At 41.1% G+C, this 10,353-nt stretch overlaps 1 long non-coding RNA gene across 1 annotated transcript; it reads right to left on the reverse strand.

Moving 5' to 3' along the window:
• Window positions 1-533: 533 nt before the first annotated feature.
• Window positions 534-10,014, reverse strand: LOC118635702. The gene is made up of 6 exons (XR_004960550.1): window positions 9,950-10,014; window positions 9,687-9,745; window positions 7,728-7,819; window positions 5,894-5,950; window positions 3,858-4,008; window positions 534-586 (listed from the first exon to the last, which is right to left on the reverse strand). It is a non-coding gene; the product is annotated as an uncharacterized LOC118635702 (long non-coding RNA).
• Between the last annotated feature and the right edge of the window lie 339 nt (window positions 10,015-10,353).

Below are 10,353 nucleotides of genomic sequence, written 5' to 3' on the forward strand. Positions count from 1 at the left end.
CTGTAACAAAAATAAAATAAAAAATAAATAAAATAAAATGTCCATACTACCCAAAGCAATCTATAAGTTAAATGCATGCCAATTAAAATAACAATAGCATATTTCAACGATCGACAACAACTGCTCCAAAACTTTATATAGAACCAAAAAGGACCATAAATAGCCATAGCATTTTGAAAAAGAAGAACAAAGCAGGAGAGATCACAATACTGGATATCAGATTATACTACAAAGCTATTGTAGTATAATAGCCTGTTACTGGCACAAGAACGGGCAATATAGACCAATGGAACAGAACAGAGACCCCAGAAATTGACCGAAGACATTATGTTCAATTAATATTTGACAAAGGTGACAAGAGCATACAATGGAGAAAAGACAGTATCTTTAATAAATGGGTTGGGAAAATTGGACTACATGCAAAACAATAAAACTAGAACACCAACTTATACCATACACAAGAATAATAGATAAAGTGGATTAAAGACTTCAGTGTCACTCATGAAACCATAAAAATCCTAGAAAAAAAATGTAGGCAGCAGAATCTCAGATATCACACACAGCAGAATTTTCACTGATACATCACCTAGGGCAAGAGAAACAAGGGAGAAATTAATAAATGGGACTACATTAAGTTAAAAATCTTATGCACAGCAAAAGAAACCAGCCTCAAAATGAAAAAGAAACCCACTGTATGGAAGAAGATAATTGCCAATGATATATCAGATAAGGGGTAATTTCCAAAATATATAGAGTACTCATGAAACTCAACCAAAGGAAAACAAAGAATCCAAATAAAAATGGAGAGACTGCCCTGGCTGGTCTAGCTCAGTGGTTAGAGCGCTGGCCCATGGACCAAAGGGTTTGATTCCGGTCAAGGGCACATACTTTGGTTGGGGTTAAGTACTCGGCCCTGCTCATGGTTGTGCAGCAGGCAACCAATCACTGTGTCTCTCTCTCATATTGGTGTTTCTCTCCTCCCCCCATTCTGTCTGATAATAAATGGCAAAAATATCCTTGAGTGAGGATTTAAAAAAAATTGGCAGAGGACCTAAATACACACCTCTCCAAACAGGACATACAAATGGCCAAGAGAAAATGCTCTGAATGCATGAAAAAATGCTCTGAATATAATAAACGACTATGAGATATCACCTCATATCTTCCAGAATGGCTGTCATCAACAAATCATCAAACAACAAGTGCTGGCTAGGGTGTGGAGTAAAGGGGACTCTAGTACACTACTGGTGGGAATGCAGATTGCTGAAACCACTATGAAAAACAATGTGGAGTTTCCTCAACAAGTTAAAAAAGGAACTGCCATTTGACTAAGTGATTCTACTTCTAGGAATATATACTAAGAAGTCTGAAACAGCAATCACAGAATATATGCACCCCTATGTTCATAGCACCACTGTTTACAATACCTAAAATCTGGAAACAACCCAAGTGTCCATCAGTAGATGAATGGATAAAAAAGCAGTGGTACATATACACAATGGAGTACTATGCAGCTGTAAGAAAGAAAAATCTCTTATGCTTTGAGATACCATGGAAGGACCTGGAGAGTATTATGCCAAGCGAAACAAGCCAAGCAGAGAAAGACAAATATCACATGATCTCACTTATTTGTGGAATATAATGAACTAAACAAACTGCTGAACAAAATAACCCAGAGACAAAGAGGTGATACAGACTGACAAGCCTCAGAGAAGGGAGATTTGGGGGGAAAGAGATAAACACAGAACTTACATGCATGTATGCATGACCAATGAACATAGACAACAAAGCTGGGGATGGGGCAGGGAGCAAGGGAAGGAGGGTGTCAATGGGTGAAAAATGAGAAACATCTGTAACAAAAACAAATTAATAAATAAAAAATTTTAAAAAAGAAGTAACCAATGAATGCATAAATAAGTGGAACAAACAAATTGATGTTTCTCTCTCCACCCCCTCTAAAATATATAAATAAAAATTTAAAAAATTTTAAAAGTAATAAAGTTTTACCCGGCCAATACGGCTCAGTGGTTGTGCATAGACCCATGCACCGAGAGGTTGCCGGTTTGATTCCTGGTCAGGGCACATGCCCAGATTGTGGGTCAAATCCCCAGTGGGGGCATGCAGGAGACAGCCAATCGATGTTCTCTCTCATCGATGTTTCTATCTCTCCCTCTCCTTCCTCTTTCTCTAAAAAAATCGATAAAGAAAAAAAATTATAAAAAAATAAAAAGTAATAAAGTTCTAATACATGGTACAATATGGATAAACTTTGAAAATGTTATGCAAAGTGATATAAATCAGACACAAAATGACATACACTGTATGATTCTACTTAAAAGTAGACTGGTGATTACCAGGGGCTGGTGGGAAGCGGAAATGGGAATTAGTGCTTAATGGTTGCACAACTTCTCTTTCAGATGATGAAAAAAATTTTGGAAATAGATTGTAGTGATAGTGTCAATTAATTGTACACTTAAGAATCATTAAAATTACTATTTTCATGTTATATATTTTACCACAATAAAAAAAGGCAAATTTAAAAACGTGTTGAAAGTGATGAAACATGAATGTTTAGTTAGGTAGGAAATGAAGGTAAGGCAGAAGGTGGCCTACACAAAGGGAAAAAAAACAGAGAAGATAAGGGACAAGTGTATCTAACAACACACAAATTTAAGTTTGGGATGGGCAATGTACTTTACTAGGATCTGTGTGGGGATATAGAGTTAAAAAGTGGTGAAATGTTAGCTCCAGATTCAGAATGCAAAAGTTTGAATCTCAGCTCTACTACTAACCAACTCAATGAACTTGGTCAAATTACTTAACCAGTCAGTATCTTACCTTTCTCACATATAAAATGTGAATACAGTACCTACTCCATAGGAATGTTTTAAGAATCAAATAAGTTAATACAAGTAAAGCACATAGAACAGTATCTGGCACATAGTAAGCACTTCAATAAATGTATAAATGTTGGTAATTATTATTATTATTATTACTGTACAAAATAAAAAATTCAGTCCTTGAAGTCAGATGCTCTCAAACCCAAGCTTTCCCCTCTACACTAACTGTCCCTAAATACATGTTCTAACTTAAAAAATAAGACTCCAAGGCATGGTATAAAGACACAAATGCTAAAACAGAGGAGCAAATAAAAAAACTCTGGAAATGCAGAAGGAGCTATTATTTCTAACATGGGGGCAGGGAAGATAAGAGTGTCAGGGAAGACTTCAAAAAGAACCTGGCATTTTAGTTGAGCTTAAAATAATGAATTAGTTTTCCCATAGGCCGAAATGGGTTATAAAGGCACTGTAGCATGAGTGAACAGCATGAAGACATGCACAAAAGTAGGAAAAAGTACATGAAATAGTAAACAAATAGTCTAGTGTGGCTTGAATATATGTCACTTACTGGAATATATTGGGGAAAAATGGAAAGGTGCTAAAGAATGTAGAGTTTTGAAAGCCTTGCTAGGGAATTTGGTGATATTTTATAGATGGATTTCCACTGAAAGTTCCTCTTTTAAAATTGAGGACACGGTATAGGGTCAGTGGGTGCCATCAGCCCAGCTGTGCTAGAGGAAGATTATTTACAAGATGAGAAATCAACATTGATTTTTACCCCCCACCCTCCCACCTCCGGTCATAACACTTTAGGACAATGTCTTGATTAGCCCTGATACTACATGGGCTTGCCTGAATTGTTTTACCAGGAAAGGAAATGAAACAGAGATGAAGTTCTGATTTCAAGGACACCCCAGGAACAATTTGGTAAATGACTCTGTCTGCCCTGATTCCCACCCAAAAAAAAGATCATTCATTTCTTACTTTGTTACAAATACTGACACACCCCGCACTCACCCTTCTCTTCAGCTGATGGAAAAGTCTATAGCCATCAACTGATTAAGTATATGTTCCATAGGTTATTTGGGATACAGAATATCCCAAAGGGTCTGGTCCAATTGTATTGTGAAGATTCACAACTCTGAAAGCAGTACCCACAGCTGGAGTTCTGTGGATTAAAAAGCAAGTTATAAAGAACTTCTAAAATCATCTAAATTGCAACTGCATAATGCAAAAAGCCTATCTGCTTTTTTTTCCCACCCTTAATGCCCAAATGTGGCCAGTTGTCCTTCATTTTAACTCTTAGATGTATGAAATATAAGTTTGGACTTGACCTTAACAGAAATTAAAGTAGGGATAGCTGCTAAAACTAGGGGTACATGACACCTTGCTGAGATTTTTCAGTTTAGTCCTTTCCTCCAATACATAAAGTTAAGAGAGGAGGAAGTTCAATAGAAACACCAATATTTGTACACTGATCTTAATATCTATATCTCCCAATACTAGGCAGTAAAGAGGACATTAACAGCAAAAGAAGCAGAGGTTAGAAGCAGAGGTGATCCCAGATCCTATCTATACTCTGGCATTCTATACCGCAACCCCCAAGCCAGAACCAAACTTTAGTTAAGTCTAGACAGGAGGGGCAGAATTAGTATAGACAACATGGCTTCAGCTCTGTAAACTGTATACATGAACAGGTAGGATAATGGGATTAGGGAAATTAATTTCTTCCTAACCACACACTCCTAAAGGACTTTGGTGTTCTGTGATTGTCTCCCAGAGCTGAGCTCTGACCAAAGGGGATCAGTAAAAACAGGGGCTGCCACCAAGGACAGGTGCAAAGGATTGGCCAGCAAACAAAAACAAGGGTGAGAGTAAATAGTCACCAAAGCAGGACAAATGAGACTATCCATGAAGCAGTTTCTGTAGTTGTTGCCCAGAAAGACCCTCCTCTGAGCCCCAGGACTATAGGGGGAGGGATTCTCAGATGAAGCAGTAAACCTGGCACCTCTAGATGGTGAGGGCATGGTGGAACTGTTGTTTCACAGCTACACTTCCATGGCTTTGCTGAATGAGGGTGAGAACCAGGAATCATCTTGGGAGTTAAAAAGTTTAAGGTATCCTGCCCTGGCCGGTTTGGCTCAGCGGTTAGAGCATTGGCTTGCGGTTCAGAGAGACCCGGGTTCGGTTCCCGCTAAGGGCAAGTACCTCAGTTGCAGTTTGTCCCCAGCCCCGGTTGGGTTGTGTGGGTGGCAGCCACTCGATGTGTCCCTGTCACGTGGATGTTTCACTCTCTCCCGTCCTCTCTCTCCCTCCCGCTCTATCTGAACAAAAGATGAAAAAATGTCCTCGAGTGAGGATAAAAAAATAAGAAAAAGTTTAAGGTATCCTAATGAGAATCCTATGTGAAAGGCTGAGCACAGGTTCTGGGACTCAGACTGGAATGAAACCATCCGTGTTCCCTTTTCCCTGTCTGTGTCTTCACCTTTTTCCCCAGATCTGTCCAGATGTCAGTCAGTAGCAGTCATGTCTTCTCACATACAGAGTGATTCTACTCTTTGAACATAAAACTAAAGGGTCTGTCCATTTGAACTTGTTTTGTTTGTATTCCCTTACAGACACAGATAGTGCTTTTTAATATCTCTGTACTGGTTGTGCTTTATCCCTGACTAGACTTCAACTGAAGAACTAGGACAATGTTTTCACCAGTTTTAGCATGCAACTTTATTATGTAAATGAAATCTCAGTGAATACACTTATGTCAATATAAAGCACAGAAGTATAACTTAGGATGAACAGTGTCATGATCAGGTCATGTTACAAAAATAATGAAAATATCTCGATTTATATAGCACAATAAAAATCAACAAATATTTAAGCTCTCAAAATCATTTGGTATCCATAAAATTGCCTCCTTCAGTCAACACAGATAACATAAATACTGAACTTATAATATGCTTTAGTTTCATATTACAACAAAACTTGTTCAAGGCTTTGTGAGAACATTCGGCTACTCAGAGTTTGAGTATTAATCGTATAACTTTATCTCTCACCTCAGGATCATTGTGCTCTGCTAAGTCTTGGAGTTTCTGACCAAACTCTTTTGCTTCCTGAAATATGGAAATAAGTTCAGATTTAGTGAACTCTTCCTTGGTAAATAGCTTCACTTTCTTTTTGAATTGGAAATTTATATTCTCAAAAATTTCAATGATATTAAGAATATTGGCCTTTGACTCATTCTTATTAAAGGGTGCAACCAATGATGACAGTACTTTGGCACTGATCAGTTCTCTTGTATTGGCTTGATTTTTAGACAAGCGCAAAAACACTTTTAAAACATAAGACTTGGTTTTGACACTTCCCTTGTTTAACAAGGTGAGGAAATCTGGGATATAATTGGCAATCATATGATGATTCTCAAATTTCACACTCAAGTGCTCCAATAATTTTAGTTCAGCAAGTTGCACAGGGGAGTTCAAAGGATAAGAGATTATGTCCTTACAAACTTGATTTACGTATGACTCTCCTGTTTTTGGTTCTTCTGAAGACTCAGAGTTGTAATCCACTTTATGGAAAGCTCTAGGGTGTTCTTTAACATTGGGATTATTGACCAAGTTTTCAATCATAACAGTAATACCTACATCATGAACTATATCTTGGGTAAATGGATAAGCAGGACTGATACCCATTATCATCTTTGCTATTCCATGAATGAAAGGATCCTTAGTTAACTTAAGTAGGGCAACAAGTTTATCAAACTCTTTAGGCTCTAAACTGAAGACACGTGATTTGCAGCGGCAGGCTTTTGGATTGGGCCCATACTTTTCCCTGTACCTAATCTGTTCTTTGATCTCAGCTAAGGTCTGGAAGTAAGGCCCATTATACGGTGGGATCTTGGTCAGAGGCCGAATCCCCAGAGGAGTTTCAATCAAGGTCTCAATCAGAGTCCAATTCCCTTCTGGAGGTAAGGATCGCTCCCCTACCTCTACTGGAACTAGGACACTATACCTGGCCCTTGACCATGCTGCTGCTTTTTGCTTTATAGTAAGTTCAGGTTTAGGTGTGGGCTTGGGTTTTTCCTGGATCTTAGGTGGAGGTTTATAAACTTGATAAGGGGTTTCTTCTTCAGGCCAGAACCAGGAGCCTAAACTAGGTTCTTCTCCAGTCCAGAACCAAGAGCAGACATTTTCTTCATCCTCATCATTGGACTCAATTATAATACCAGCTTTGTCCCCAGCCCTGAAATTGATGCTTGCCTCTCTCCTTCTCAGAGGCCTGGATCCAATATTGGCCTTATTATCAGCCTTGGAAAAGGACCTGATACTGGCTTCACTTCCAGCATGAGCCTTGACTGCATACTTGTGCACAGCACTGACCCTGGATGTAGGCACAGTTTTTGAATTGTTTGGGGGCACAATACCAGGTTCAGCCAGGGGTTTTGCCTTAGTTTCAGCCCTGACTCCAGTCTTAATCTTGGCTTCCATCTTGCTCACTTCCTTTGCCATAGCCATGGCCTCAGTGTAGGTCACTGGCTGTGTCCTGGCCACTACTCCATTCCCAGCCTTGGCCTGGGTCACTGGTCCTGTTTTCGGCTCTGCCTCAGCCACTGTGTTGGCCTGGATCTTAGCCTTGGCTATAGTGTTGGCTGGGCCACTGATTATAGTTTTCAGGCCAGTCCCAGCCTCTCCTCTGTCCTTGCCTTGGCCTCAGAGCCAGTCATGATCCAAATTAAAGTCAAGGCCAATTTATATACCCCTACCCCTGTCACAGCCTTGACCAAAGGTCTGTCCCAAGTTGGTGTTTTCATACAAAGTCCAATAGTCATTCAGCCCCCTTTCCAACTACAGGTTCTGTCAATGATATAAACAACGTGCAGAGAAAGCTCACTCAGAAGAATGGCTGTGTGCCTGAGCGCAGTCCTGTGGAGAGTGGTGTCTTCAGTCACTCCAAGGCCACCAGATCTGCCACTGAAGTTGGACCTAGGGATGGAGAAAGGAAATGGAGCTTTGAGTCTTCCAACTGTTTCCTTCATTTTCATTAGCACAGAGAGGAGAGTATGGAAATTCAGTTCTAAACTGGAGAAGTAGATAATTAACAATCTCCCCCTTAAATTCACATTCCCTTCAACTGCAGGGGCTACTAATCTTCTTTCCAGACAAAAAATAGGAGTATGAACAGTGGTAAAGCTAGATGGGAGTGAGACTGAGCAATCCCTAGACTGGCTCTTTACCCCTGCTAGACCCAAGTAGATCTCCACTACCTCATCTTACAGGACTACTGAGGAAGTCTCCATCCACACCCATACCAATCTGTACTCCTTTCCTGGCTTCTAATGATGATATGCCCTACAGAAGATCTAGGGACAGATAAACAAACAGGAGGTTATGGAAACTGACTTCTTGGTAGACAGATCTAGGTCCCTGTTCTCTATATTTGTACTTTTTCCAGTGTTTTCCTCCTTCCAGTCCCTTCCTCCCATTGCTCTGCTTCAGAGGTGCTCCTCTTCCTCCCTGCTGCCTATCATTTCCCTCTTCAGTAACTGCCCTAGCATTTCCCTTGTTCAGAATTGGGCTGGGGTGAAGCAGACAGATCAGAAAATCAGGTGGGACATTAGAAAAGCAGACGTTACCCTTCTCTACACCAATGCTTATGAAAACTTCCAACTAAATCAGCAGTGGACCCAACAGGGGTTAGGAAACTGTCAAAACAGAAGGGATATCATTCTCTAGTCTTAATCATTCCCTGTACCTCTATCATCACAATGATCTTAACAGACACAGGACCGTTTTCTCTTCATCATTTCCTAGCTGCAAGTTGGGTTACCATTTATAAACTTTCACAACAAGTGAGAGTTCCACATACTTAGGGAACACACGGAGGTTTAAAAATGCAGATATAAACAAATACGGACACAATAGATAATGAAGACTTTTGTCCTTGGTGGAGAGAGCAGCACCGAGGACACGGATCCTTCTTGATACAGGTACCTGTTTGCCAAAATTTTCTACCCGTCTTTCTTCCTCCCCCTCTCCCAAATGCCCAATCTCCTCTGCTCCATTCCCCAAATCTGACAATTACCCTGCAGAGACAATTCATATATTCCTGCATGATAGTGATGGTGTTAATTGGGATGGAATACTCAGCCATGGAAACTGGATGGGAAATTAGTGAAAAGTATTATTTCCAAGTTTTATCTAAGTTCTCATGTTTCCTTACTCTCCCCAGATCTGGAGTTTCCCGTAGACGTCTACCTGCTCTAGTTTTAGCTATGTATCACGTTCAAAGCACTGCACATGCAACAAAAATTAGGCTAACTTTCTTTTTCTTATCCCATCCCCTTGAGGTCCTCTGCCCCTTACAGATCCTTACAGAAGCATAGGGTACTGCAAACTTATGAACAAACCTACACATATAAATGCATAGTACACATCCACAGACCGAAAGAAACGACTGTGAGAGAGACCTGGTTATTACTGGTCAGAGTAGTAACCAAGACATGGGTCCCTTTTCTAATTCAGGGACTTGATTATCAAACACTTACAACCTGTTTTTTCATTCTCTGCCTTCCAGGGCTCCAACAGCATTGGCTCTTCCTTCTATTATATAATGCACCATTTCTCCACTAGAAGTCGCTGTTACACTCCTTTCCCTTCACAAACACGGTAGGAGGTGGGGCGAGAGTATGGAAATCAAACTAGCAAGAGACATCATTTTAACTTTTTCGTCGTGTGCCACTCAACTCCGTCCCACTCTCGCCGCCCGCACCTCACGACCAGGTCCCGTATCCCACATTCACCTCTGATACCCATATCCACACTCCCAAACCGTGCCCGCCTTCTCACTAACCTGCTCTGCTCGGATCAGGGCTTGTTTTCTCATTTCCTTGCCTCAAGGAGTGCCGTGCCCTACAAAGAAAAAAAAGGGACGGACAGTCAGATGGGACAGAAGGACACGAGACAATGGCGACAATTGTATTTGGGGGCTGGCCCCGCACCTGGAACGAGATTAAAGGCCGTAATTGCCAAACACTCACTTCGAGGTATTCCCTTTTCCTTCCCGTCCCCAGAGGTCCTCAGGGACCCGCTCCTAGCGACTAAATTAACAACTACCTTTTCCTCCGCAGACTCTGCCTTGCCACGTCCCCAATACCAAAACCGACTGCGGAAGCAGCTAGCGTAGTTTTACGACTTCCGGCCTGAAGGGAGCGGACTGATACCAGGCTTTGCAGGACGCCACTTCTCTCTGTGCCGGTGACTTCCGTTCCGCCCACCCTGGCGTTGTAGCATTGGAATGGGCAGCGGCAGGATCTGGTTATAGAGGAAGTAGGGCTGGAAGGAGCTAAGTTTACATCAAAGGGTCTAGTTATTCGTTCCGCTCTTTTAGGAGCTCCCCTCAGCAAGCCTACATTTTCCCCGCTGAAATGTTCGCGGGTTTCGGGCGATGACGTCAGCGAATCAGCTCAGGCCTGAGGAGGCGGAAGGATACCAAAGTGTTGTATTTACACATTCATGTA

This window comes from Molossus molossus, unplaced genomic scaffold, assembly GCF_014108415.1.
Source record: "Molossus molossus isolate mMolMol1 unplaced genomic scaffold, mMolMol1.p scaffold_m16_p_2, whole genome shotgun sequence".
Classification (NCBI taxonomy): Eukaryota; Metazoa; Chordata; class Mammalia; order Chiroptera; family Molossidae; genus Molossus; species Molossus molossus.